Source organism: Oratosquilla oratoria, chromosome 17, assembly GCF_046742065.1.
Source record: "Oratosquilla oratoria isolate Oo_2021 chromosome 17, ASM4674206v1, whole genome shotgun sequence".
NCBI classification, from domain to species: Eukaryota; Metazoa; Arthropoda; class Malacostraca; order Stomatopoda; family Squillidae; genus Oratosquilla; species Oratosquilla oratoria.
Genome location: NC_134793.1, coordinates 47993850 through 48003849, shown reverse-complemented (window position 1 = coordinate 48003849; position 10000 = coordinate 47993850). Strand labels below are relative to the sequence as shown.

Genomic DNA, 10000 nt, shown 5'->3' with positions numbered 1-10000 from the left:
TTACGTCGTAAGTCAAGGACTAAAAGATATATCTATTTCATATTTTAATAAAAAGCATCAACCAAGTGCTTGTTTACAGGGTAAATAAATATCAATAGATAATGTTTCTATGTTTGGAGAATCTTACTGTAGAGGTGGAGTCTTAGGCCCTGTTTCAACCGCGGCGGTTCAATTACAATGTAAGTAAATCGATGCGTTCTCACACAACAGCGCAGTTTTTCCTTGACTATGCGGTACCGCTTCTGTACGAGTGAAATCGTTTGTGTGAATAGGGCCTTAAGGGTGGTAATGAAGAACTTTTAGGAGAGGAATGGAACGGAGGGATAGAAATTAAAATTTATATGTATTTTTCCTCTAGAGAGAGAGAGAAAAAGAGAGTACGAGAGATAGAGAGAAAGAAAGAAAGAAAGAGAGAGAGAGAGAGAGAGAGAGAGAGAGAGAGAGAGAGAGAGAGAGAGAGAGAGAGAGAGAGAGAGAGAGAGAGAGAGAGAGAGAGAGAGAGAGAGAGAGAGAGAGAGAGAGAGAGAGAGAGAGAGATAGAGAGAAAGAGAGAGAGAGAGAGAGGGGTGCTTAGTCATGAAGGAATGCTGAATAACTTGTTAGCAGGGATGCCTCTGAAGTTCTTAGAATATTGGTTGTACAAAACAGGAAACTAAAAACCATTTGAGGATGCACAGCTATACATTCATAGTGGTTTCCTCTGTTATATGCTTCCAGGCTTATTGATATTTGTTGTGGCTAATGACGGGATTGTATGCAGTTAAGGAGACTGAGGAGTTGGGAATATAATGAAATTCAGTCCATAATAATCTAATCAAGATCGTCTATTGAAATGCATTAAATCAAAGTTTTTAATCTAGACATATAGACCCGATCTTAATCCACCTTATGAGGGGGTTAGTAGAATTGAAATTAGAACATATTTTTAACCCCAAATGTACCTTTGTATAGATATATAAAGATTTTATTAATGATAATAATTTCTACTATTCATACTACTACTACTATCTGCTTCTACTACTACTACTACTACTACTACTACTACTACTACTACTACTACTACTACTACTACTACTACTACTACTACTACTACTACTACTACTACTACTACTACTACTACTACTACTACTACTACTACTACTACTACTACTACTACTACTACTACTACTACTACTACTACTACTACTACTACTACTACTACTACTACTACTACTACTACTACTACTACTACTACTACTACTACTACTACTACTACTACTACTACTACTACTACTACTACTACTACTACTACTACTACTACTACTACTACTACTTCTACTACTACTACTACTACTACTATTACTACTACTACTACTACTACTACTACTACTACTACTACTACTACTACTACTACTACTACTACTACTACTACTACTACTACTACTACTACTACTACTACTACTACTACCACTACTATTACTACTACTACCACCACCACCACCACCACCACCACTACTACTACTACTACTACTACTACTACTACTACTACTACTACTACTACTACTACTACTACTACTACTACTACTACTACTACTACTACTACTACTACTACTACTACTACTACTACTACTACTACTACTACTACTACTACTACTTCGACACATTCGGAAACACGATTATGTTATTCATTTTCTGTACCACAGGATGCTTCGTGATTATGAAGAGGATGGGGCTATTTGAGGGTAGTAGGAAAAAGGATGTTGAAAGTGGTATAAAGCTGTTTTATTCAACATAACTAACCCCACTGTATTAATGAGATTAGGCTTTTCGAACTTTTCATAGGAAAATGTTAATCCATAAAATAACCTTCAGCCTGATTAGTTGACCACAGTGATTACTGTTTACTCAGGAAATCCGAGTACCCTTGTAAAATGTGATATTTTTGTTCGATAAAAAATGCTGCCTTATGGCATAAACTGTTCAACATTATTATCATAATTGTAGTTATGGTTGCCATTGATTACTTTCATGCAAGTTCATTTATTTATTTATGTGTGTCGTTTCATTGTTGACTTTTTATCTCTTCCCTCATCCAATTATTATTGTATATACATGTACCAAATGACCTTATATCCTTTATAAGGAAATTTTTACACTGGGATTCCACGGGCTTCACCAACGCCGACAGTTGATGGTTCATTTGAAAAATAATTACTTCATTTACAATATTCTATTTTTCAAATCTCTAAATATTAAATTTGCTTCCATCAAATATAGCAGAGCTGAATAAAGAACTAAGATTGTGAGCGTATACGAATGTTAGCCTTCTTATTGAAATGTTCTTAGAGAAGTTTAGATTAACCTAAGCGAAGTCGTGTTCTAGTTATTCAAATTGAAGTTGGAGCTAGGATGTAGGAGAAAAAATAGTCCAGTGTGATAGCCCCTTTAATGGGGTGGCATAGTCAATATACACACTCACTTTTCCCTCATCCCACACATTCCATTTCTGAGGCAGCTAATGATAGAGTATGCTAGGGTATATGAGAGGAGAAGGGTGAAGTAGATTTGGCCAAAAGTAAGGTGATGAGATGTGCAAGGTGAGGAAGTGGCAATGAGCTAGAGCAGGGTCTTAAAGGAGAAAGGCTGGAGGAAATAAAGAGCTTTTAAGTATTTAGGTTCACATGGAGCAGGTAAATTATAGAGTAAAGAAGGTAACTTTTTGGGGGGGAAATGAAGTGTCATGTAGAATAGGCATCTGGGGATGAATATATGAAGTCTGTGCGAGGTGGTGATTGTGCCCACGACACTGTGTAGGGAAGAGAGTTGGAATTTGACGGAGGCAGGAAGGAGCCTAAATGTGTTTGAGTTTAAATGTATAAGAAATATGGTGAGGGTAACAAGGACTCTTAAAGAAATGAGGTGAGACAAAGAACTGAAAAGAAAAGAGAGGTGGAAGATAGGTTTGATCAAAGAATAGCGGAATTGTTTGAGCATATGTAAGGAATGAGAGAATAATTAGCAAAAAAGATCATTGAAATTAAAGGTGGATAAAGCGAAGTTTATGGAAATACCAAGAATGGAATACAGGGGGACTTGTGTGTGAAGTAAATGCCTGTAGAACAGGGAAAGGAGGGGTTGAAAAATCTACACGGATGAGACGGTGGGGGGGTAAACCGGCTTTGGCGCTGGATGTGCTGTGTCTACCTGCATTGCTTCTCACCCAAGCACTGGTCGGGTGTCAGGGATGGCCCTTAATCTACAGGGGGTTATCATGCGCTTATTTATTTATTTAGTTTTTTCATTTTCTTACTTATTCACCTTTATCACCTAATTATCTATATTCATATATTTATATATTTATCATGCGCTTATTTATTTATTTAATTGTTTTTTATTTTCTTATTTATTCACCTTTATCACCTAATTTTCTTTATTTATATATTCTAATTATATATTCATCTATTTACTAATTCATATATTAGTAATATATCTAGTTATCTATTTAGTTATTTTTACCTTAAAACTCCTATACTAAGAAATCAACATGATATAAAACAATTAACTTCTTTTGAACACGAAGCTGATTATACTGTGTTAATCTTGTTCACCTCAATTCATGGAAACTTCGCAAAATGAGCTTGAATGAACTTTACCCGTACTAAGAGACTCGGCGTGAAGACTAACATAAGAACTAACGTGTCTGAATAACCAGGCAACAGACCCATGTAAGACAATATGTCCCATCAATTGGGTAAGTTTCCTTAGTTACGGGACAACTGGAAAAGGATTTCAGAACAAAGGAAATAGGTACCAGCGTGGATTCTGAAGTAGAAGCCTACTTGGGTGTAAATATATATATATATATATATATATATATATATATATATATATATATATATATATATATTCATTCAAAGAGCCGTTTGAAATATAAAACTTGTATAAGTTTTATTTTTTTGAAATATTTATAAGAAATATCATACAATAGATACTCGTAAGTATAATCAAGAAATGCCAAATTAGGTATTGAGGTATTCATATACATACATAGGTAATAAGTTTAACATTCTAGTATTTCGAGTGAGGCTATTTCTTCATAATAATTCTCAAAAAATCATATTTCCTAACAAGAAAGAGATGTATACATGACAGAAATTTCTAATCAGAAACATATTTTACATTTCTTAACAATTTCTTAACATTTCTTAAAATTTTTAAGCAAAAGGATATGTAATGAGTTTCTCGTGTATCCCTACCATATATCATGTTACCCTTTTCAGAAACTCATCAGAATGCCGTATCAATAGGGTCTATTACCTCCTATTACATTCCCAGGAAATAATAATTTTTCCTTTTGTGCAAGAACTTAGTTCCCGTCCCGTTCCGTCCCATTCCATCCTATTCCGTCTTTTTCCGTTCTATGCGGTCCCATTCCTATCTATTCCATACCATTCCGTCCCATTTCCTCCCATTCCTTCCTATTCCGTCCTATTTCGACCCATCACATCACATTTCTCCCTATTCCTCCCTATTTTGTCCCATTTCATCCTATTCCGTCCCATTTCGTCCTATTACTTCCTATTCCGTCCCATTTCGTCCTATTTCGTCCCACTCTTTACTATTCCGTTCTATTTTGTCCCATTTCATCCTATTCCGTTCCATTTCGTCCCATTCCTTCCTATTCCGTCCCATTTTGTTCTATTTCGTCCCATTCCATCCTATTCCGTCCCATTTCGCCCCACTCCTTCCTATTCCGTCCTATTTCGTCCTATTTCGTCCTATTTCTTCCTATTCCGTTCTATTTCGTCCCATTCCTTCCTATTCCGTCCCATTTCGTCCTATTTCGTCCCATTCCCTCCTATTTCATCCCATTCCTTCCTATTCCATCCCATTTTGTCCCCTTCCGTCATGTTCCGTCCCATTCCTTTCTATTCCATCTCATTTTGTCCTTTTCCACCCTGCTTCGTTCTATTCCGTCTCATTCCTACCTATTCCATTCTTTTGCAGCGGTCATTCCCTTCCCATCCGTACAGTTCCCTCCCGTCTTGTTCGTCAGCTCAACACTTGACAGCTGCAGAGGATCTCTCCCCCCTCTCTCTCCTTCCCTCTCTCCCTTTCTCCGTTCCTCCCCCTGTCTCTCTCTCCCTCCCTCTCTCCGTTTCTCCGTTCCCCCCTCTCTCTCTCTCCCTCTCTCCCTTTTTCCGTTCCTTCCCCTCGCTCTCTCTCTTCCTCCCTCTCTCCCTTTCTCCGTCCCTCCCCCTCGCTTTCTCTCCCTTCCTCTCTCCCTTTCTACGTTCCTCCCCCTCTCTCTCTCTCTCCCTCCCTCTCTCCCTTCCTCCATTCCTCCCCCCTCTCTCTCTCCCTCCCTCTCTCCCTGTCTCCTTTCCTCCTGCTCTCTCTATCTTCCCTCTCTACCTGTCTCCTTTCCTCCCTCTCTCTCTCATTCTCCCCACTTACTCCTTTTCCTCTCTCTCTCTCTCCCTCAGCTCCTTTCTCCCTCCCTTCTCTTTCTTTTTTCTCCACCGCTTACGTCTTTGATCTCCAGTTGTCCTCCTTACCCCCATCCCCCATTTTTTCTCCTCTCTCACTTTCACCCACTTTCTCTTCCCCTTCCTCCCCTCCCGGTCACCCCCTCTCCCTTCTTTCCCTTTCTTCTTTTCCTCCTTCTCCTTTCTCTCTCAACTTCTCCCCCTTGTAATCCCTACCCGTGGGTATTATGGGATTCATATTATATGCATTCGATATTTCAGAGTCTTTGGCGACACCCATACAGACTAGCCTGACTAAAAAAACAACAACAACAACAACAAAAAACTACCATTTATAGTCTTCACCTTCATTACGACAATGACGCAATATAGAGTCACCCTATATTATTGACCAAATACTAATACTTTTCCCTTTAACCCCATTTCCTCCTATTGACTTTTCTCCATCTCTCCTTCTCCTTCTCCCCTCCCCCTCTCCCCTTCCTCCTCTCCCCTTACTTCTCTCCCGTTTTCCCACTGTCTACTTTTCTTTGTATCCCCCCCTTTTTTCCTTCTCCTATTTTCTCCTCCTCTCCTCCTCTCCTCCTCTCCACCTCTTCCCCTCTGCTCCTATCTTCATTTACCCCTCTTGCCTTCTCACCCTTTCACCCTCCATCCCCCTCTTCCTTTCTTCCCCTCTCCCCTCATACCATCCTTCCTCCCTTAGCCCTTCTCCCCCGCGGCTCATTTCCCTATATCCCCCAAACACGCCCATACCCCCGCTCGTGCGCTCGACTTCCCTCTAGGGAATGAGTGACTCGGGGGGGCTCGCCATCCGTTTCCTTTCACTTCGTCTCACTTTCCTCTTCCTACATGCTTACCTCCTCCTCTCGTACCATATTCTCACACCTCTCACGTTCTCATTCGATTTTTTCCTTACTCTCCTCTCTTAGAATGTAATAATAAGCACAAATGCAATAAATATTCTTTACATATACAGTGGTTTTACAGTGCATGTTCATTTATACCTCTTCATGCAAGTATATACACATTTATATATTTGCATTGACAAATACATAGATCCATCCACAGACGTACGCAACACATATATACGTGCATATACACATGCATACATATACATACACACATACAGTAGTGCATACATACATACGTACATACATAGTACATACATACATATACATACACACATCCATTAGTGTATACATGTATACGTACGCAGATGGTACATACATGCAAACACACACACACACACACACACACACACACACACACACACACACACACACACACACACACACACACACACACACACACACACACACACACACACACACACACACACACACACACACACACACACACACACACACACATACACACACACACACACACACACACACACACACACCACACACACACACACACACACACGCACACACACACACGCACACACACACACACACACACACACACACACACACACACACACACACACACACACACACACACACACACACACACACACACACACACACACATATATATATGTATATATGTATATATATATACATATATATTACATATGTATATACATACATACATACATACATATATATATATATATATATATATATATATTCATATATATATATATATATACATATATATATATATATATACATGTACAGGGCAGTGGACACGATGCAGGGATGAGCCGTCATCCAGGACATGTTCAGATAAGAGGGAGGGAAGATGGTAGAGGGAGTAGAGTAGGTAGGGGTGGAATGGGTGGGAGTGGTTCCTATGCCTTTGTTTTTTGGCTACCTCCCGCGTAAGGGGGGGGGGAAGCGTTTGGTAAATGTATGTATGTAGGTATGTATGTACGTATGAATTCACATCATATCATACTCGTACAAACATTTATGTATATGCTGTAAATACATATATACAAATATAAAGATACATGTTGTAAAAAACATATCTACAAACATGCACACCAACTTACATGTTCTGCCTCGCCTTCCTCTTCCTCTTCTTCCCCTGGGGAACACGATACGCCTCTCGCTTGCTTTTGCTCTCCCCCTCTCTCCCTCCCCCTCCCTCTCCCCGAGTCCAGTTACCTGCCCACTCACTCACTGACTCACCCACGCTCTCACAGTCACTCACGTGGTCACTCACACTCAATCAGTCTCACACTCGCACATACTCACGCATTGGCTCTCGGATAGTCATTGCTAACGTAATGGCATGCGTTCCTGATGCATGTTTACGTGTGCGTGTATGCGTGTGAGTTTCTGTTGTGTGTATTTTTTCTACGAGTGTATATTTTCCTCATACGTGTAGACAAGGCATAGTTCAACTTGGCTATGTCCCTTACAAAGGGTTTATAGTTATGAGAATCTTTTCTTGCAAAGGTTTCTCTCCTTGTGATGAATCTGTAATTGAATATAATGCAAATTCATATCGAGATGGCAATCGTCAATCCAACGACAGATTCAAAAGTGGGTTTCTTTTTCGCTTCATCTTTGTGTGAAACAAAAATATGATCTTTCAGGGCACGTTTAGGATTGCGTGTACGTGAGTGTGTATGCATATTAGTTTGTGTACGTGTGTGTATGTTTTTGTGTGTGTATGCATGTGTGTGTACGTCTGTGTACTTGTGTGTGTGTGCATGCGTGCATGAGTGTGTGTGTGTGTGTGTGTGCGTGCGTGTGTGTGTGTGTGTGTGTGTGTGTGTGTGTGTGTGTGTGTGTGTGTGTGTGTGTGTGTGTGTGTGTGTGTGTGTGTGTGTGTGTGTGTGTGTGTGTGTGTGTGTGTGTGTGTGTGTGTGTGTGTGTGTGTGTGTGTGTGTGTGTGCGCGTCCATGTCTCTGTGTCTGAATACGCTTGTCCCCACGTGCGCCCGTAAATGCGTGCACATCTGCGTGTGGATGTTTGTGTGTGTGTGTTTGGATGTGTACTCATATGTGTACCTTTTTGGACATGCACATATTTGTATATGCGTGTATTCTTTCATTTTTGCAGAGTTTTGTTTGTGTGTTTCATTTGAGCTCAGTCATGGATTCATGTTTGTACACTATTAAGCAATTAAGGTCCATTTAATGCACGTATCATGGACACGTAATTATATGTCTGCAACATTCATGCTGAATGAATGTTTTTCATAAATGTTCGAGTTTTCCTTACGCTGTTTGCGTTCCATTATGGCAAAATGATTTTCTGTGTACAAATGATTGTGCGTAGGATTGGGGATATTTTGTCCTGATGGTGCACGCGTTTGACATCATACTCTGCATGGTTTTGTTTTTTTCCTATCTTTCTTTCTTTTTTTAAAACAATACAGAAATATCCAGAAATTAATTCAAGATTGAGTAAAAATGGTCTTATTTTACTTTTTTCTTTGTATATAAACACGTTTAACTAGATAACAGGCATACAAGGTGATTAAAAAAACGTGTAATTATCTCAGTTTTTTTTTATTATTTCTTTTAACCCACACGTTAGTATATTTTTGGTTATGAATGATGGCTTAATACCACTTACTATAAGGAATTCCATCCACCGTACAATCTGGTCTAGAGGGCGCCGGACAGATTTGATCTCCGACCGACATACACGCTCCAATCTGGTCGGATCCGTTCAGATCTGTCAGGCGGCCTCAAAACAAATCGTGTCATGGATGGGGTCTATAAAGGAAATCCTAATCTCCAGTTATGACGATTTTCTGGATTAGATAGTAAATCGAAATGGCCGAATTGCAGTGTGAGACAGCTTTACATCGTGGTACGTCCTCAAACTACTATCCACATTCACAGTACACCCAAGACAGTATTACGCAAACGTCTATCATGAACGAAGATACGATCATTAGCACAGCCAATAGCAACATTGGAGGCCCAGTGTACAAAGAACCAAGCCACGGGTTATAGTGTAGGTGAGGAGCCTATGCACTTGGACTGCTTGAACAGGCAACATTTACTTCTGAGAATCGGAGAACAGTGCGAGATTCGAACCTACATCAAAGCAAATGCAAGACCAGCACGTTCCCGATACACTACCAACCCACCTTTATAGTGTCCGTGAGTGTGATCGCACACATTCTCAAATATAAGTTTATTGCTCGCAGATGTGAAGTGAGGGAGAGAGTTTGAGACTCTTGGCTAATACAAGGATAATACCTTACTGGGGATAAAATTCGTGCCTGATGAGGCAATGGGACTTCTATGGACTTTTTAAGATCGAATCAAAATCAGTTCGGTTCTTTGATTCTTCCTCTGGATGTCTACTTGTATGTCTTCTTCTTTGTACTGGGAATTGTACCCTTCACGTTAAAACGATTGACAAAGTGACAAACTTTAGTCTGATGTCTTTATGGCCGAAGTCACAATATCTGTTGCCGGTGTTACGTTTGTTGCCGGCCATAGCAGATTTTCCTTTATGACTCATTAGATTTGAAAGATTATGATAATATTTTAATCAGAGGGACATGATGATCGTTATATGAAGATTAAGCAAGTTAAACTTGCAAACGTA

At 39.7% G+C, this 10000-nt stretch overlaps 1 protein-coding gene across 1 annotated transcript in view; it reads left to right on the top strand.

Annotated features, from left to right (window-relative positions):
- Window positions 1-10000, top strand: part of LOC143034267 (glutamate receptor 1-like) — a 1284256-nt gene that overhangs the window by 347946 nt on the left and 926310 nt on the right. The window lies entirely within an intron of this gene.